The 21338-nt window shown below is 27.3% G+C and overlaps 1 protein-coding gene across 1 annotated transcript in view; it reads right to left on the minus strand.

Annotated features, from left to right (window-relative positions):
- The window catches only part of LOC129984218 (U8-agatoxin-Ao1a-like), a 69160-nt gene extending 48415 nt beyond the window's left edge, over window positions 1–20745 (minus strand). The window contains exon 1 of the mRNA XM_056094044.1: window positions 20676–20745. The gene's annotated coding sequence lies outside the window, so the exon portion shown is untranslated. The remainder of the gene's footprint in view (window positions 1–20675) is intronic.
- Window positions 20746–21338: the final 593 nt, after the last annotated feature.

A 21338-nucleotide genomic window follows, 5' to 3' on the forward strand; every position in this document is an offset into this window, starting at 1 on the left:
AGATAATTCAGACATATAAAAATAAATTCTTTTTGTAATATAGCACGAGTTCACAAATGCAAACGAGGTTGCTTCAAGAGGTTATTTGTCCTTGAATAAAGTAAAAGAAAAGTATACACCATATAAAATGAGCAATATATATTTAATTCAATTAAATATTCACACATATAAATTCACAACTTCACAATATATGATAATAATTCACAACTTCACAATATGCAAAGCAATATCACTTCAGATAGCAAGTGCTTTGAACATTTGATATAAACAGTGAAATAGCTTACTATGTGATTGTAATTTTGTAATATATGAAATCTGTACATTCTTTGTGCTCTTCCTTGTTATTTAAGTTGTTGACAAAGAGTTCTTACAGGCGATTCTTTTTTTCAGTTGTGGGTTATTTATCGGAAAATTTATTTATGTTTGCCTGGCTTTATAAACTAAGAGGCTTAGTTTATAATCGACTTTTCAGGTCATTCTATAGATATTGTTTCTATAAGTCAAAATACGGAGTCACTTTGAAACAACTTATATTTCAAAATTCCTCGTACAAATTGTTCAAAAAGTCAAAATTCCAAAGGGAATTGTGAACTGAAATTCCAAACTACAGAGGTATGGTTTGAATTTTGATTTCAGCACTGTTTGCGAAATGACTTGTATTTTCTAAATGGCACGCCTATCCATATTACATCACTATAAAGTATGCAGAATTACGAATGGTAACAACTCTTAATAACTGTTGAGAAACTGAACTGTGCATGCATTGCCCAAGTAAAAGACATTAAATTGATCATTTAATAGTGTCGCCAAAATTGACATCGTCATTGGTTTGATAATTTCTACACTTTCGATTAATTTCTTAGTCACCAAATGGAATTTCAGAATCACTGTCATTCTATGAATTTTTTCATATTCTGAATCACTGTCATGATTCTAGTTCTCCACTGAGTGCGACTTTCCACAGTTTTATGTGCAAGATAATACAGTGATCATGAAATACAACTCCAACTCTTAATGTATTGTTGAAAGTTTATGTGTCTAAATTTCAGTCAAATTGGATATACAAGGAAATTAGCAGATGAAGAGAGTTAAGATGTTCTTCAATTAAACAATTTAGGACGTTTTCATTATTTCTATATAATATCATGGTTTATTTCTAGATTTTATTTTATATGCAAAGTTTGATTAAAAAAATCCTAATATTTTTGAAACAAACTGAGTTATTTTGTTTCTCAAGTTTGTGAAAGTGAATTTTCATAAAATTGTCATTGGCCACATTCTATGAAATAATTGAATACCGACTTATGTGTTGGCCTGAAGTAGATAATTCAAACTGTATTTTTTCAACAACTTTGAAGCCTGGTTAATTTTTGTGATAATTTTCATAACTGTACATGGCATGCATTAATACCAGCTTTTTGTGGTTCAAATTTATATCAGTAAAAAAAAATTGAACTAGGTATTTATAACTTCCAAATTCAATTTAATTTATTAAAATTCCAGACAGAAAAGAAACAACAGAAAAATAATGATTATTATCTAAATGAATGCTTTTCAGAGCTGTCCACAATAATTTTTTAAAAATTGTTTAAAGAAATAACGCTCGAAAGGCCAGAAACAATCACAAATTGTTTCAGGTTGATAAAATTTCACGCTTGAAAAAAGCCCTCAAGGGTCTGCACATCGCTTACAGAATAATTATTAAGCTTCTGAACTTAAAAACTTAAATTGCTTCGAAAAAGACACCGTTCTTTTTTTTTTCCTACCGAATAAAACTGCTCTCGACAAATTGGGAAAGATAGTGAAGAGACAGAGAGAGGGGGGGGGAGGGAAACTGTAATCGTGTTCTTGTCTAATTTTGTTCTTTGGCAGGCCCTAGGGAGCTTTGCGGATAAATTAAAACGACACAAAGTTGTCTCGTCGACTCATTTACACTAATGAGGCTCGGAATTACCAAGAGAAAGATATTCTTCAGGAAGAGCTCTGAACCGAACAGCTTTGAACTGTGACCGATACCGTTTACAGGAGGAAGGGATTTCGTTTTCCTTTCTTCAGAAAGGCTTTTCGAACTCTTCCTCTAAGGATGGTCTTTGCCCTTCAGAACTTTTAGAATTTCAAATGAATTTCACTGTTTGCCATTCAGTGTGCATGCATAATTGAGCGAAGCAGAAAAGGATCGTTTATATTGTATGAATAAAATAGATTTTTACCTTTTCAAATACGAAGTGTACCTAGAGAAAATATTGTAAATGTTACAGAATTCGAAAGCAATGTTTTAATTAACTTTTACCAAGAGCGAAAAATCTTTTAAGTCATTAAGTTTTAAAAAGATTAGAATTAAATATATTTTGATCTTGGTGGCCTGTGAATATCTAGTTAACATAATAATGTATATGAATATATTAATAATTCCCCCCCCTTTACAAAGAAAAACATATTTAACACTTATCTAGTTAACATAATAATGTATATGAATATATTAATAATTTTCTCCCCTTTGCATAGAAAAAATATTTAATACTTTTTTATTGGCATTCTAATTTATTAAAAATCTATAATTCATTAATTTAAAATAAGTGTCTCAAAATTTAGGAAAGTCAGGAATTCTACTTTTTTTTTCGCTCGTTTACATTGTATGAATAAGATAGATTCTTATTTTCTCAAATACGAAGTGTACTCAGAGAAAATATTATAAATATTTAAAAATTCGAACGTGATGTTTTAATTAATTTTTAGTATTTATATCTCCATAAGCGAAAAAAAACTTTAAGTGATAAGTTTGGTAAAAATGAGAATTAAATATATTTTGATCTTTGTGGTCTGAGCAAATATCTAGTTAATATAATAATATATATGAATATATTAATAATTATTTTCCTTGGCATAGAAAAACAAATATTTAATACTTTTTTTTTATTGATATCCTAGTTTATTAATGATAATTAGTTTATAAATTAAGAATAAGTGTCTAAAAATTTTGGAATATCAGAAATTCTGTTTTTTTTAAACAGTTCAAGATATTTTTATAAAGAATTTTAAAATTGTCAAAACAGAACAAATATCTTTGGCGACAATTTGCTCATAAAATTCAGTAGTAGTCACATTTAATCATATCAATTACCTTTGACATGATTAAATTAAGCTTCATATATTTCATCCCCCCCCCAAAAAAATGTCTTTCCCCCAACTCCAAATTTGAATAAGATTGAGGACTTTGAAATAGGTTGCGAATGCCTAACAAGCATAGTTATGAATATAAATCTTTGGCGCCAATCTATAATTTTTACTGAATCTATAGGTTGAATATGTATTTTAGACGCATTTTTCCCGACTGATTGAGACCAAAATTTGATTCCGAGTTAAAATTGTAAAAAGAATGTAGGACATATTGAAAATAATCTATTGAAATTATTGTGTTTTCATGTGTATTAAGTACAAACCAACAGATAGCTAAATGTCCAACTTTGATTTAAAAGAATCTACATTTTAAATGATAAACTTGAGTACAAAATTTAATCTATCTGGTTTTTTAATTTCTGAAGTTATTGAGTTCATTTGTATTCGAACAACTAGACAGACAGATTTCAGAATGGATTTTGTTCAAAATTTGATTGAAATCAAATTTGGTTTAAGATCCATAAATCAAATTTCATCCATTCGTGCCAAAGCGTTTCTGACAAACATATATACATATTGCCAAAAATGATTTTTTTTAAACTTAGGGAGGTCTGAAACATGGAGATTCGTCAAAATCTCGAGAAATAAAGGATTTAGTGGATGAAAAATTAAATAAATTTCTTAGAATAGTCGTATTTATCCACTGTTTTCAGAATTATAAAATTCTACCTTAATTACACAGTAAATAATATACATTTATTAATATTATATTAAATTAAACTTTAAAATATTAGTAGTTTTTATCTCACCTTATTTTAAAATACCTGAATCGGTATTAAAAATTGTATAAAAATTGTAGTACTTTATATCCCATTCCAGTCTTCTTAATTTATAAGAATAAAAGATATTCCTTCTAGTCTGAAAAACTGTTGCCATAACAACATTTAAGTCTTTATTCAATTGTCGTGTTTTTGTCTGGCGTGATTATAACTGCTGTTGAATTCCGTGTGCAATTATTTTTACATCACAGAATTTGCAGGAAGAATGTCGCTAAAATCATTGTCTTGTTAAAAAGCGTTATTTATTTTTCGTCTGTGTTTGCATAATATTATTTTGCCATCAATTCGAAATAAATTTTACAAATTTTTAATAAAAGTATATCAAAATATTATTTTAAAAACATTATTTAATTTATCGTCTGCTTTTATTTAGTACCATTTTGTTATATCATTTATAAACCAAATATATATATATATATAATACTTTTATAACGTTATTCAAAATTGTATCAAAATAATATAAAATGAGAGACACTTCCATTAAATTTGAAACAGAAATATGCAAATAGTTTCTGGAAATTAAATATTTTTAAAAGGAAAATTTACTGTGTTTTAAACAAAAGATTATATTGTGTAAATCGATATCACAAATAAACAGACTTATTAATTAAAATCAATAAGATAATTAATTTTTGATTGTCAAATTTATTTTAATTAATTATTTAGTTTCAATTGGAAATGTTATATTTCATCTGTTGTAATATAATAAATTTTTAAAAAATTATTAACATTAAAGGACGATTCAACGGAAATAAAATTTGTATAGTAAAAATTAATTTTAAAAATGCTTAAAAAGAGTTTTAATGCATTAATGTGTTTCAAAATTACTGGGGGAAAAGAATTAAAAGTTCTATTATTTTTTAATTATTTATCTAATTAAAAATGAAAAGAAACATTTACTTAATGTTCACTTACAGTCTAAGTATGTACCTTATTCGATGGTTCTAGGTTCAATTGTCTAACCTATAAACGTAACCATTAAGAACTATCTAATCTTAGTACTTAAACTTAGTTTTCTTTTAATATTATGATTGTTTGACAATCCATTTTTTATCCTCTAATCTAAGACTTCAGTTTGATTATTTTCGTTTCCATTAAAATGTTGAGGCAATTGAATTACAATTTTTTTCATTTATGCTATCTAAGTTATTTACTAGCCTTGTGTTCAATTTATTATTTAAAAAAGGATAAAAACTTAAAAAAAATTCTTTTTGCATTGATTTAACTTTTTTTATTTGGAAGGTTATTCTAATTGAAAGCGACGCGCTATTTATTCAGTAGCTTTTCTTATTATCGTCTGCCTTTTCAATTATATCTTAATTTCTTTGGTATTATTTCGAACAACACATGAAAAATGTCAGCTTATACTTCTTCGGATAAAACCTAAAAATTCGAAATATGACAACATAGATTTAGTGGAGAATACCTTTAAAATTCCTTTTTTTAAGTAATAATCCTAATATTTTATGGTATTTTAATAGCGTTTCTTAGAAATTTAAACTTGTTTCAAGCTATCAAATCTATTTGCGCAATAATAAGAATGGACAAATTCCCAATATTTTCAATGATGTGGTATCGATTATTGATTATATTATGATTGAAAAAATAATTTAAAACGCATTATTCGTTAAGATTGTTTTATTATAATACGGAACCTTAATGCATAAATCTACCAACCCAATTGTAACGATGTTATACAGCATTGATTTTAAGCATGCATATACACCTTTTTCATTGCATTATTTTATCATTGTTTTATTAGTAGCGTAGCGAATCTCTATATTGTGTATTTAATGATTTTTAACATTTTGAAGGAGAGAACAACGATTTTATGTGAAATTTTCCATAACTTTAGCAATCGTCTCCATTAATAAACTTTAAATATAGGAAGAAACCCATAGGAAGAATAATTTTATCCAGTCTCTGTGATATGAATCATACTGATGTTCCAAATCGTATAGAACATATTCACATGCAATTCGAAATCATTGCTTTCTTTCATGTCAAAAAACAATATTCTCATTAAAAAAGGTCAGGCTTTACTCTTGAGAATCAGCTATTAAAAATCTGTGGAATTAAGAAGTATCAGCAAAATCTAAATCAATTTTGACTGATAATCTGCACTGCAATAAAATCTGTGTCTTGTCTTTTGATTGATGGTCTATACATAAATCGTATCAAAATTAGTCAATCGAATCATAGCAATGGTCATTTTCTGGACCATACAAATGTGGACCATATATACGTCTTCATTCTTTTGTGGGCGTCCTTTTATTCCTAAAATTGTAATTAGTCTTGGAAAAAAAAAGAAGATGTGGAACAACAAAAGAGAGCTAAGAAAATTCTCTACTACACTTAACATGTGGTTCCATGAAGGAGTTTCAAGATACTATTTTAACAATTGAAGACACGTCGAAAATGGTGTATAAATAGAGAGGTGGCTATTTTGAAGGATACATGTCTCATAAAAAAAGCAGTCTTTGCAATTATTCATTTATTTTAGAAGTTAATTTTTCCTTTTGTCAGTCAGATCATCATGGATAATAATAATCGAAAAACTAGTTTTCGTACGATTGTGTAATTGTAAAAATATCTTTTTCTTTGGGTAATTTTTTTTAATGCAAATACCAGAAAGTATTAAACTGATGATGCCCACAGTAAATCAACAGCGATAACTCTTCAGAAGAAATGAAAAGTCTAAACGATATTAGAGTATTTTAATTTATGCAATCGGGAACTTTCTTTTGATAACAACGCAAGCAAAAACACTTTTGATTCCGAGTTTTAATGACATCTTTACGTGAAAATTGAAAGACTGAACATTAATGATCTTTTAAACCAGTGCATTGCTTATCAAAAATGAGCCCAAAGGCAGAATTGTAAAAAAGAATAATAGAAATGGTGCAAAAAAATATTTATATTATTACAAAGTGTGTATAATATTTATTTTTAAAAACAAGGAGAATTATCATAAAGTGAGATACAGAAATTTTTTTCTATTTTGAAAGATGCCTTATGCAATAAAATTTATATCAGTTTCAAAAGTCTAATCAGACGAAAATTATCAGCCTAAAATATTTTAAAATCTAAATTCCTTTCTCTTTCTCAATGATGTATAGAAAATGGTTATTTTTTTATTTTGTTAACAAATAATGGCGGACTATTATTATTTTTCTTTTGAATGTTTTTAAGTTGTGTTGTATACAGACATTTTTTTCATCTCCATGGTAAAATACCAAGTAATGCATTATTCGATTCTTTAGAAGTTCAGAAAATTCGGTCACAAATTTGATGTAATAATACTTACTTTCAAGTGTTTTCTTTATGATATATTCTAACTTGATTTTTTTTCTGCTGGTAATTTGTTGGCGACAACAATGCTCGCAAGTTGAGTTGATTATTTATCTGCTACAACATTAATTTCGTTTTCTTCTTTTCTGTAAATGCGATTATTTCAGCAGCAAATAATGCAGCTTACCACAATCACGTAAATGAAAGCTTTCAATCGATCTTGTCTGTATCCATATAATTTATTTTTTGTTGACGTATTATTGTTCCGTTGATAAGAAAGTTAGCCAGATATATCTGCTGCAAATGATGAATATACAAAACAAAATTTTCAAACCAAATCCATAGATCACTCTGAATTTCACTTCAGTTTACATCTACAGTTAATTCAAAATAGAAAATGGTTCTTTTCAGATTCGCTTGGAGTCGTTTAATCAATAATATTATTGATTAAACAACCTCGATAAGTATTAAAAAATATTTGATATTTCCTAATGAAATATGATTCCAATATTATTTGCATGTCTAAATGATTATTTGGCTGCTAAAATTTGATGATAGTCGATGCAGCTAACTGTTAAAGAATTTTGATTTGGAAAGTAAAATACAATAGTATTTTCAATAGAAATATTTAAACAAAAATTAATAGAACTATTATATAAAAAATAATAGCACAGTTAAACCAATTTTAAATTAGTTTTTTCAATAATAATTTTATAATGCAATGGTTGAGATCTATCCTCTTTTGTCTGTGAAAATGAAGAGGTAGTTACTAAATGGAGAAGAAGAAGCGATTACGACTTTAGCTCCGTTCATTATTAAATCTAAAATCAATATAAAATTTTCTAAGCAATCAAGGCTATTTTAATTCGAAGTCGAAATGTGTTGATGAATCAATTAAAAAACAAAACAAAAAGAAAATGAATAATTCAACTGAAATTTGTCAAAGTTAAAGAATTTATTACCAAGCGATTATTATTTCCAATTTGTTGCTTTGATTATAGTATTATTCATGGATGAGATCCCCCTAACCCCAAACTGAAATTCTTTTAATAATAATTAGCAATTTTTACTTAACGATTCTAAAGCTCAGAGAAATTATATTTATTAGAGTAGTTACAGTTGAGTAAACCCTAAAAAAACAAATCAAACACACAGATTTATATATAAGGTGTATGAAAATTGGATAAAGATTATTACTCTCTAAAATACAAATAATAACTATAAAATAAATAAATTAATAGAAACTAATTCACCTTTAAAATTTTTTTCTATGTGTCATTCTTTTAAAACCGTGTTCTTATATTTACAAATAATGGTATATCCTCAATAAAACTTAATTTATGCCAACAGCATAAGCAACATTTCTGATTAAAAATGGAAAGCAGGACATACCATAGCCAGGACATAAACGCATTCTTCAAAAACATTTTTCAGTTAGTGTATTTGATAGTAAACTGTTATTACTTTAATAATTTCCTGCTCTTATTTATTATAACAATTATTAAAGAATATTGAAATATTTTTTTTCACAAATTCATTTCTAGATGGCGCCACTTCACTGGATTCAAAATTCAATTGTAATCGAGAAGACAAATCTTTGAAATTTTTGCTCATCAAGGAATTGTTTAGAAAGCTCTGTCGTTCCAAAAAATTATATTGGCAAATTAAATAAACATATATAAAAGAGCAAAGTAGTACTTATTTTCAGAATCCTTCATTCTGTTTCTATTTTTTTTCACAAAGTTTCCCTATATTCTCTGATGCATTTCCTGCAAAATTGCAGCAAGTTTCTACAAACAGGATAAGTCATATATCTATTAAGAAAATCCGGTTTTTAACATACAATACTAGTCAAGATTTCAAATATATCGAAGCCGGTTAAAGAAACATTGACCTGCCAATAATGAAAGAAAAACGAAAGTTTAATTTATGTAACAAACTTCGTGTTAAAGCTGCCTAGTTCAATTTCCGGCGGAAGGTTTTTGCTTGTCTCAAACGTTAAAGTAGAAAGGATTTTATATAATCGGATCAGAAGTCTTAGCAACAGCTTAGTGATTGACGGCATCAAAGAAAAACCGGATTTCAATAATTAATTTGAAAGCTTTTCTAATCTGTTGGCGTTAGTAACATAGATTCAATACTTTACTACATTGGTATTCTCTTATTCAAAATTTAAATAAACGATATGTCTTGGTTTTGATAAGTTTGAATACTGAAAATATTTCCTTTATTTGCGTTATTATAAACTGGATACTTATTTATTGTTCATGATTTTGTATTCATCTGGTTTATAAAGCAAGGACAGTTTATTCTCATGAAAAATTAGTTTTATTTTAAATGATTTGTAATAAAGGTTTCCTTAATGGCGACAGAATGCAATGGGCGTAGAATAATTATACTGATTTATGAATGCGGAATTTTAGAAGCGGGAGATAAGATATATGCTAATTTTTGAAATTAAACTTTAAACGATAACTGTATTTTCTATATTGATGCTAATGCTATTAATAAGAAGTAAAGGCGAACCGAGCATTATTATTATTTTATGAATATGAATATTAATGAGTATCTACATTTCATTTTTATTGAAATAAACGATGCTGAATGGTTTTAATGCTTCGAGTTTAAATATTTCTGTATAATTATTTCAAATAGTTATAGCGTACTTAAATGTATAAAATTAAATTTGAACAAAGAGAGGTAGCATAATAGTGCAATCGAATTGTTATGGAAAGTTCCAAAATGTAAAAAGAATACTTAACAATAATTTAATTATTTTAAGCTGTTGGGTTTCCATCCAAAACAAGATGCTATATTTACTTTCGGATGTTGAAATTGATAAGAAAGTGTGGGGAATTCGGAACATAGGTTTTTCGAATTTAAATATAAGGTTTGCTATCTGATGAGAACATTTTAAATACAGGAAAGTTATTTTTATTGGTAATAAAGGGGGATGTGTGTGTTGATGCTCTACAGGTCAGACCATTTTATTTAGAGCTACGAAATTCGGCACAGATATAATTCAGATACTCAGAATGTGCACCTCGAAGCGATTGTTTTGGAAATTTAATCAAAATTTTAAATAATTAAAAATTAAGCGGAGTCTTGGGGATATTCCAAGATAATTTCAAATCATTGCACAAAATTGATTTTTCACACCATTTTGAAGTTTAAAAAAATATCTGTTTAACGATATGAATTTAATTATCACGCAAATTATCTTTAAATTTCGGTAATTTTTAAAAATATTTTTTAAGAATAAGAAAATATGTAAAATATGTAAAATCGTCGAATTTTAAAATAATTTAGTTCTGCCATAAACTTAAAAAAATACTCTTAAATTTGGAAAAATAGTTAAGTTTTTTAAAGATTCGGGAGATTTCTTTAGAATTTTACTTATGTGCGCATTAAATTGAATAGAATAGTTGGTAAAAATTTAAATTCCTCAAATTGTTGATATTAAAAAGAAATTCATGTAAGTTTGTAATTCAAACTTCATTCTGTTTGGAAAGTTTTTTATTAGAGGTTGAACTGACAACTTTTCTTACCAAGCTTTTAAAAAGAGGATTAAAGTTAGATTTTGAATTTTATCAGATATTGTAATATAAAAGAGGATTTGGAAAAAAAAACCAGTTAATGTTTGTTTAATTGTTTTTTAAGGAAGTTTGTTTCATTACTTAAAATAAATGAAAAAAAAAAAACTTTCTTAAATTTGGAAAAAAATATTTAATTTTTAAAAAAGTTTCGGACGATTTTTTAAAATTCCCAATATGTACGAATTAAATAAAAGAGAATATTTGGTAAAAATTTAAATTTCTCAAATTGTTAATAGTTAAAAAATATTCATATAAGTTTGTAACTCAAATTTCATCTTGTTCAGAATTTTCTTCTTAGAGGTCAAACTTACAGCTTTTCAAGTTTTTAAGAAGTCGATTAAAGTTATCTTTTGTATTTTATTAGATTGCTGTAATATAAAAGATGTTTTGGAAAAAAACAGTCAATATTTGTTTAAATGTTACTAAGGAAAGCTGTTTAGTTTATTGAAAATAATTGAAAATCAACAGTTATTGAAAATGAGTCAGAAAACGCAGTTATTGAAAGTAAGTGAAAATCTATAATTATATAAAACGAGTCAATATGCGCAGTTATTGAAAATGAGTAGAAATCAATAGTTATTGAAGAGTCAGAATACGCAGTTATTGAAAATGAATGAAAATCAATAGTTATTGAAAATGAGCAATTATTTGAACTAAGTGAGAATATATAAGCAATTCTTAAAAATGAATGAAAAGGAAATTGATTTAATTTCAAAAGAATAATAGAAATAATAATTTTATCAACAAGCAATTAGATTTCTGAAATGTTTCTTTAATTGTAAATAGGTTCAAATTCGCAAAAATTAATATTATAAATGCATATAGTGCAGCACAGCATATGACATAACTCATTTAGAAGAGCATTAATAGACTAGCAAAGTTCTGAAATCATTAAAATTTTTTCCACTGATTTTTATTTCAAATTCAAAACATTAAATAAATTTAACTTTGATACACATGCTCAATAGCATGACTTTATGAAGGAATCGATGCACTCAGCTAGAAAATATGTTATTATATGTATAGATCAAGCATTATCATTATACAAATGCCTTTTTACTATTTATGTAAACAGGGTTATTTGAATAAGAGTATTTTTCAATTTTAAACTAAAATATTTCTCTCTAAAAGTATCCTAGTTTAACTGCTCAGATTTTTAGCAACAGAAATATATTCAGAAAAATTTCTTTGACAATAAAATCGTCTAAAGAATTGGAAAAACTGAATATCTGTATATACTTATGCTGGACATGTTTCGTTCAAGGATATATCTTGTAAGCGACCTCAGTATTCAGTATTCACTGAATACTTCTCGTTTTGAAAGTAGTTGAGTCCAACAATTTATTTTATTTTTTTAGTTGAAGAAATCTATTTGGAGAAATTTCAGCGCCCATAAAATCGTCTGAAGTATCGACTTTTTGAGTTGGACACGAATTTCACCAATAAATATTTTGTAAAGGGTTTTAGTATTTCAACGGTATTCAAGCTTAAATACTTTACAAGTATATAAAAGTGCTGTTTCTAAATACAACATATGGATAAAATATTTTTTCTTCTTAAGGATGTACTTTAATGCGTAGATAAAAATGCTTTGAAAAATCTTGCATTTTTTATTTTGTGACGAATTTCGAACATGTGAGAAATTGTTAAAAGATGTGGAAATACATTTTATATCTTCTAAAGTATTTCAATTATTTTGTCGTTTTCTCTATCAAAAAGTTGCATCATGTTTTATTTGGGCTCCAGGGATTGTATTTTTAAAGAAATAAAGAAGAGAAAGAATCAGATTAGGTTGCTAAAATCAGTGCTGTATAATTTTTTAGAATTCTATGGAGAAAGCTAAAATAAGGGCAATAAAAATGTTCACTGAAAATTCTACCATTATATGGAAACTTTTTATTGGTTTACATAAAATTTTATAACCGTATGATTTCGAAAAATATTCCTTAAAATTTTTTTCTATGATGTTGTTTTATAGAAATTTCTTGAATTGTGGATTTATTGATAGAAAAAAAATAATTCAAGATTTTAAATGCAAGATTTTATTATGATTTTAAATGCATTTCTCTAAGTTTTTGGATTTAAGAATTCAATATTTCAATAATGCATTTTGTTTTATAATATTTTTTTTGAAAATGTTGAAAAATAGTTATAGAAAAAAATAAATTATGGAAGAAAAACTTGAACATGAATAACAACAAGATGCAACAATAGAAGGAAGATCTGAGTACAGGAGGATGGGTTTTTCGTTAAACTTGTTTAACTTTTTTCCCGGCAAGAAAATAATTAAAAAATAATTGTTTTTTCAAAACTACAGAAATTTTCAATGAGACTTTAGATGAAAACTTGAAATTCCATTAACAGAAAGCACTAAATAAATCAAATAATTCATAGAAATATATCAAAATTAATGCTTTTTGCTTAAGCTAAAATTTTTAAACAAAAAAATTATTATCTGTAATTTCTTTTAGTGTATTCAGCACAGAAAGTTTAAGGAGAAAACACTAAAGTCACTTTTTGACTAGAAAAAAAATCTATTAAATATTTTTAAAGATTGCGAATATTTTTTTTCAATTATAACTACACTTTGTTTAAAAAAAAGTATGAAATGTATTTAAATTGACACCATAATACGACACAGCACCTAGAATCAAAATGATTCTTTAAACAAATATGGTACAAGAAATATCGTTTCAATATATCAACTCCTCATTTTAAGAGTTTTTTTATTAACTTTGAAAGATTATGAGTGTAAGAAAAGATGAGATGCAAAACGAATCATTGTTCTAATAACAATTTATTATATTTTGCAAAGTTAATTGGTTTTTTTAAATATATAATTTCCACTTTAACCTTTCTTTTCTTTCTCTTATCTTCCAAATATTTTTCACTGAATCAAAATTTGAGGTTCCTAATCCCCCCTCTCCCCAAAAAAATTAGATTGCTAAAAATGGAGCATTAAAATGATTAAGAACTATGAAGTGAATTAAGTAGTATTTTATTAAGAATCAGTATTTTATTAATATCTTTTCAATCATGACGATTATCTGAGATATTTTTTGTGATATGGATTGAAGAAGGTCACAAAATTCATATTACACTTTGAGCTTGAGATATTTGAATTTTTATACGTGTTCCCAGTCCGTGCAAGGATTATACAGTCTTGATTGAAGTACAGTGGACTCGCCTATGTGTAATCGAGGTTAATGTCTTTCATTTTATATTTTCAAAAACCTGGTCTTGAGTTGATGTATTCAAATGTACACGAAATTATACGCTTAATATGTTCACTACATTCTTTAATTTATTATTAGTTTTGATGTAGATAGTTCACTAATCTTTCCTTTTCATCCAGCATTAAAGACTGATGTTCATGGAATTGCTCACACCATTTTTAAGGAAACATCTGGATGTCCTTTTCCCGATGAGATGAGGTTCACCTTCTTTTTTCTCGATTAGAGTGATATGGATTTCTTTAAACTGGTTGATATCTTATCAAATATGGTTTGACATCTGCTGGGCAACCATGAACCATTATTACATGATACCGAATTAAAAGCAAAACGGATAAAAAAAGTACTGATTTGAGAAATGAAATCAAAACGGAAGTTCTTACTCAGCATGAAATTTTATCTAAAATTGGCCAATTCAACACTGCCATGCAGATACAAAATTCATAGCATCTTTTTAAAACTTTGAAAAAATGTTGCAAGTTTTTTTTTGTGACTACGAATACGCAATAAACTTTGATAGTTCATTGAACGAATTTGTTGGAGAAACCCTCCTAGGAGCATCGAAATACACTTGATATTTTAAAATCTGAAATCATTGTTCAGCAGATCTTAAAAGGATAATACAAATAAGGATAATTTATAAGTGAGTTGTTAAAAATAATTCTTGATAAGTAACAATTAATAAATTTTTAATTGATATTTTTTTGGAAATAAATTATTGTTAGACCTGAAGTGAGTGTTTTTTTTCTTTTCTCTTCATATAATAAAAATATAGTTGATATAATTTAATTCGGTTATTGTTATCAATCGTTTATTGCTACTAAAATTTTCAAGTCCTGAAATGTTCATATTACGAGAAGGCTAATCGCAGCAATTTTGCATTGAGATTTATTGCTTGCTAGAAAGAATTCTTTAAGATTACATTAGAGTTCAATAATTAGAATTAAATAGAGACCTGATTGATTCAAATATACAGGAATTCGGATGCTAAAATTTAGATAAAATATTAAATAAAAAACGGACCATGGACGTCGGACTTAGAGAAAAAAAACTTAACTTTAATTCTTGAAATCATCATTAATAATCATAAGTTAGAGAAAGCTTTAAATTCTGTAATGTTCACATAAAACAGAAACCATAATTTCAATGTTTTACCTTTTTTTATCTTTTAAAATCTATTCTGATAATTTGAGATTCATATAATTGAACTTCGGCTAACTAGAGTTTTACTGTACAAGTTGTACTGTTCATGCATTTGATGTACATTCTGTATATTATGTTATATTTTTGTAGTGGGATTTCGTTTTGAGAATACTTCTACGATCGTACTTAAGCTATTTAGAGGACAATTATTAATATAAGATCTAAGGAATACTTGGATGTTGGATGTTTTATTAAATATTTGAAGAAGTGGTTTTATAGCTTGATTATCTAAGAAAAGAAGCTCTTGCTCGTCTGACTGCTCGTAAATCGGCAGTTCTTAATTCTCAGGATGCATGAAGCATATTCGAATTCAAGAATCGACGAATTTCTCTGGTTCAGACCTTTTTGAAAATATATTGTTTGAATTATGCCTATTTATCTGTTGGTAAATACTAGGCAAATACTATAATTCAAAAATTTAAGTGGCTAGATTTATAATGGCTCTTAAGATGAAGAGTAACCTCTTATCATATAATACTTACTATCTTATACTATCTTATCATAAGTCATATGTAGAATTCAATGCAATGTTTCATAACCGGATTTTTAGATGCGTATCAACTTTTGAATCAAATTTATAAAGACAAAAATATGTCCCAGTTTCATGAAAATTGAGAAAATACATGAATTTAGAATGCTACATTTAAACCTAAATTGGTAATAAGTTCCGAAATTGAGCGTATTAGGGCGAAGATAAGTGATACTCTTTTAGAATGCATTGTTAAAAATCTTTATTATATGAAAAGAGGTAGAACATATATAAGCGTTAGGAAACGTAAAGAAAAGAAGTCTCCTATGGTTTAAAATTAGATGAAGTCTGGATTTTTAAATCAATATATATAGTTTCGGAAAATTATAATAAGCAACTTCCGAGAATAAAACTATCTGAGTTAAAAATAATGTAAAATTCTTTCGTTATACTTAAACTTACAATTTTCTTTATTACTAATTTTTTCTCAATTTTGCAAAATTCACGCATGTAAAATCTTTGATGCTTTACTAATAGCAAGAAGAAAATCTATCCAAATAAATATAAATAATTACTGCATGATATTATAAAAGGGAACTCTTATTTAATTACTGACAGTATTTTCCACAACTGAAAGTTTGTCTACTGGATATATTTAAAATAATAAGATTAAGCTTGTGGTTTTCTACAATTCCATGGGGAATTTCAAAAGATAAAAAAGTATTGAGAAAAAGAAAATAATTATATTTTCTTGTAATTCATCATATTACTTTTAAATAGAAAAGAAAAACTATAAATCATTTATTGAAAGTATTTCAATTTTGTTTGATAATTTTTCTAGTCAAGAACCAAATCTAATTTTGATGCCATATATGTGTTTAGTCGCATCTAAGTAAGAATTTATTTTAGAATATAAAAAAAATGAATAGCTTGTTAGTCCTAAAATACAATTTATTTTCATGTACCTTTTGTTTCCTAAAATAAAAGGTTTCATCAAGACGTCTTCCAGATTGTTACGACAGAAAAAATATATTGATGCAATAGTTATTAAATACAAGATCAGTTGACTGAATAATTGGAGAAATATTAATTGCAAGAACCAATTCGACACCATTTTAGCAGTATTGTATTTTAAGTTTACAAATGGATAAGTCTGTGTTTTAAGTCTACATCCGAATGAGATGTAATTTGCGTTTTTCCATTATTATTTTTGTGTTATAATGAGCATTTATACATATTACAGAGCTGAAAATAAGAAAGTTTGTATGTTGTTGAAATTTATTCCATTGTTAAATTACCGCATAATTTTTATTGAAAATATCAGAGAAGATTCCAGAAAAGAACGGAGTTTTATTTTGATGCTCACGAGTATAGATCAAGAACTAATATATCGGGGGCAAGAACATACGATTAGAACAGATTCATTGATTTCAAGAACATATGGCTAGAATTGATTCAGTGATAGCAAGAACATACGGTTAGAACTGATTCATTGATGGTAAGAACATATGGCTAGAATTGATTGAGTGATAGCAAGAACATATGGCTAGAACTGGTTAAACTATACAAGAACATATGGCTAGAACTTATTAAACGATAGCAAAAACATATGGCTAGAATTGATTAAACGATACCAAGAACATATGGCTAGAATTGATTCATTGATGACAAGAGCGTATGGCTAGAATTGATTCAATGATAGCAAGAGCATACGGCTAGAACTTATTAAACGATGGAAAGAACATATGGCTAGAATTGATTCATAGATGGCAAGAACATATGGCTAGAATTGATTCATAGATGGCAAGAACATATGGCTAGAACTCATTCATTGATGGCAAAAACATATGGCAGAACTGATTTAGCGATGGCATATTTTCAGAACAACGAAAGACTGCCACATGGAACATATATATAAAAGATAAATCTTGAGCTTCGTCATTCCATTTTATAATCAGGTGTGCACACCTGTTTGATTCCATAGCTATGCTTTAATATATTAGTCCGTAATTTGGCTAATTCTACCCGAAGGAAGGGATTTTAATTTGCCACAATTAATGCAGATAGATTAGAAAAGTTACTCCAAGAGAAATGAGTCGAATTTTCCTTTTATCATTAATATTTTCTAATTATATTCGAAATTTTATCATTGTTCTACGTATAAGCAGTGAATTTTCGATAATTATATTTTGAATTTACGAAGGCTGGATAATGATGTCTTTTTAAATGGGCATCATGTAAATTATGATGGAAATATTAAAAACATGAAGTTGTTTTCGCTGATTTTGACTGCCTTTTCTGATCATTGTATGATTTATTCATTATTGTATAAAAGTAGCTAAAAATTTTTCTCTGTGATCGGCAAGAAATACTAGTATAAGAAACAGTGTAAAATACAATAAATCACAAAAAATGCAACATAGAAATCATTATAAATATACGGATACAGACACGAAAATATTCATTGAAAGACTTTGGAGATTATTATATAAGGACTTATTTCCTAATTTTACAAAAGAATGTCTAAAGAGACGTGTGTTGATCAGTCTCATGTCAGAATCTTACTTAGTGCAATAGTTTTATTTATAGATTTAACAAAAAAAGTTTTACAACAATGGCGCTTAAGATGCGTCGTTCTTTTCCGAATTTTATCTACTGATTTATATAAAGTTTATTGTAAGAGAAGTAAAAGATTTATTTGTCTTATGTTTGCTTCGTACTTACTGATTACACAAGTATAAATGCTACTTATACTTTTCGGAAGAGTTAAATGACTCTATGAATTGATTATAATCTTTTTGATGTAGTATAAATTTGCACTTTTATAGATATTGATGGACAAATCGATACGTTTTATCAAACTTTTTTCAATTATAAACGAATATTTGAATATTGTTTTTCATTTTTATCATATTAAAGATGGAAATTCTTCGAGTTTTCTTTACCATATGGTATCATGATTTTGAACTATTATGCGGTGAATAACGCTGAAAACGTGTGATTTCTTTAAGATCTTATATATTTTTACCGAAATGAATCGATTTAAGATTATGAATACAAATTCATTTTGTTCGTAGAAGGAAAGTAGGAGTCTCAAAGCATTTCAAGATACAGGTTTTCTGAATATCATCACTGAATGAACAATGACTTTTCATATTCAGAAGAAATGCCTGATGACGGTAAAACATCAAAGAAATAAATGAAAGAACTTGGCAACGTGTTTCAAAAAATTGGAAGAATTATGAGATTGCTATCTGGATCACATATCTGTCTTCATTCATGACGCGTTAGTTGAATATTAACGTATGTGTAGAACTTTCTACATTAATTAATTTTTTGAATTTTTGAAATCAAATCACTGAAATACGCAAAATGAGATATTGTTTAAATGACTGAATTTTAAAACTTATTGAATTTTTTGAAGTTTCAAGTTCAAGAAAGCCCTCAAATGGCTCCCAGAATTATATATTTTTTTGAAATCGATGTCGAATCGAACATGTACGTGTAAAATGTAAGAAAGAATATTTATCGGAATTTTTTAAATGCCTGTAAGCATACATGTAGAATATTATTTCGATTTGTAATGTTTGACGACAACATCAATTGCTAAGAATTAACTTCGAATTCCGAACAAAGAGTTTTTGAAGTATACAATCGAACTTTCCATATGGTTATTGGAACTATGTCCATTTTTAAGATTGATATTGATGACGATATAACAGTTGATATAACAACCGTTGTCGATGACTTGAATGACTTTTTTTAATTATCATCGTACAAATTAACCAACCATTTTGTAGTTACCATACGAAATATAGCAATAAAGAACAACTTTGTAGGTTTGAAAAAAATTGAATTGTTATATATATATACTATATATATCAATATTCTTCGTCAGGAATAATTTTTTAAATAAGTATTCTCTAAAACGCTACTATATTTTAAGAACCTTTTGAACAAGTAAAAATTTCTTATAATGCAAATATCATGCTCTTTTTTATAAATGGACAAATACGTAAAAAACCCCATCTGTGAAGATTATTCATAGTTATTATTACAATTAATGGAGTGTAAGTTTGATGTTAATTGATAAGTAAGTATGAAAAAACTTTTATGTAAATTTTTGATCGTTTTTACTACGATTATTAAATTGGAAAAAGTGTGGCCAATTAGCTTCACATATTGTTTCTTAGCAATAATCCTACCAAGAATAAATTGATGAAATATGAATCATGATTGAGTGACCCGATACAAGAACGCAATGAAAGGTTTAATGATATTTTCTGATGGGCCAATATGAAATAAGTCATATATAGAGTTTTTATATTTATTATTATGTTTGATAAATACATGGAAAATATGAGAATTAATTTCTCTTTCTGTATCTTTCACTGACAAGCTCCAAAAGTACGATTTGGTAGATTCACTGACCGAGACTCAATATCTGATTTATAATATCTTACCCGAATCATTCAAAATCAAAATTTTGATATACATACAGATGTAAATGTATAACATACATAAGCCAATGTATATAAGATCTCGTAATATATAAGACAATATGTATGTATATTTTTCATGATCAAAAGTACAAAAATTGTGATCAACTTATTCTGTTTTTTTCACCGACAACCCCAAAAAGAAATGGTAAATTCTGGTATCAGAATAATTATTCGATATAGAAACGATCCCTAATATCCCCAAAGCAAAAATTTTATTTTACTTATATTCTGTAAAAACCAGAACAGACTTTAAAAAAATGCGATGTTTGCTATCTATCACGAAAATTAACCCTTCGTAGAGAGTGAAATAGCATTCGAAAAGGGGAGGGGTAAAGAGAGTGAAAGTGAAATAGTATTCGAAGAGGGGAGGAGTAAAGAGAGTGAATGAAAGTGAAAGGGATGTGCGGGGGGCGAAGAGAACTCACCTTGCGTTCGTAAACGAGTGGAACAGAGGAGCCGAAGTCGGGCAGCAGAGAACGGGTACCAGACGGAGGCGCGCTCTTTAAATGCTCCGAAGGGGGGTTTAGGGCGTGAAAGCGCGCACGCGCCTTTGCTCTATCACGGTCGATGGGTGCCTTGAGCGCCCCCTCCGGGTACCCCCTTTCGGTCAGTTGACCTTTCATTACCATTCTTTTATCAGGATATAGAACGTTAATATATGTAATTTAATAAATATACTATTTCTAAATGGTATTTTGAAGCACAGAAAGGAGCGACATGATGTTGAAATATCGTCTGCAATTTGAATTTATTTCGTTTAATTCGAAGTCAAAACTAAAGATATTTTTTATTTTCAAATTGATTCTGCTAATTTAGTAAGGCCACTCTTTTTGCCCTTCGTGACAGTAAATGAATAAGTTTTTCAGGTATTTAATTCATCCGATAATTTTTCTGCTAAACCTCTTACTCTAAATAACTTATTTAAAAATTATTAATTTTTTTAAAGGATACATATTGACTTACTTTTAAAATTTCTTACTATTTATTTATAATGTATTATATATTGAAATTATTAAATATTGATACACTTCTGTACCACCTTTTTTTATTTCAAGAATTGTAGTTTCTCTTGGGGATATTATTGTACA

Source organism: Argiope bruennichi, chromosome 9 (assembly GCF_947563725.1).
Source record: "Argiope bruennichi chromosome 9, qqArgBrue1.1, whole genome shotgun sequence".
Lineage (NCBI taxonomy): Eukaryota > Metazoa > Arthropoda > Arachnida > Araneae > Araneidae > Argiope > Argiope bruennichi.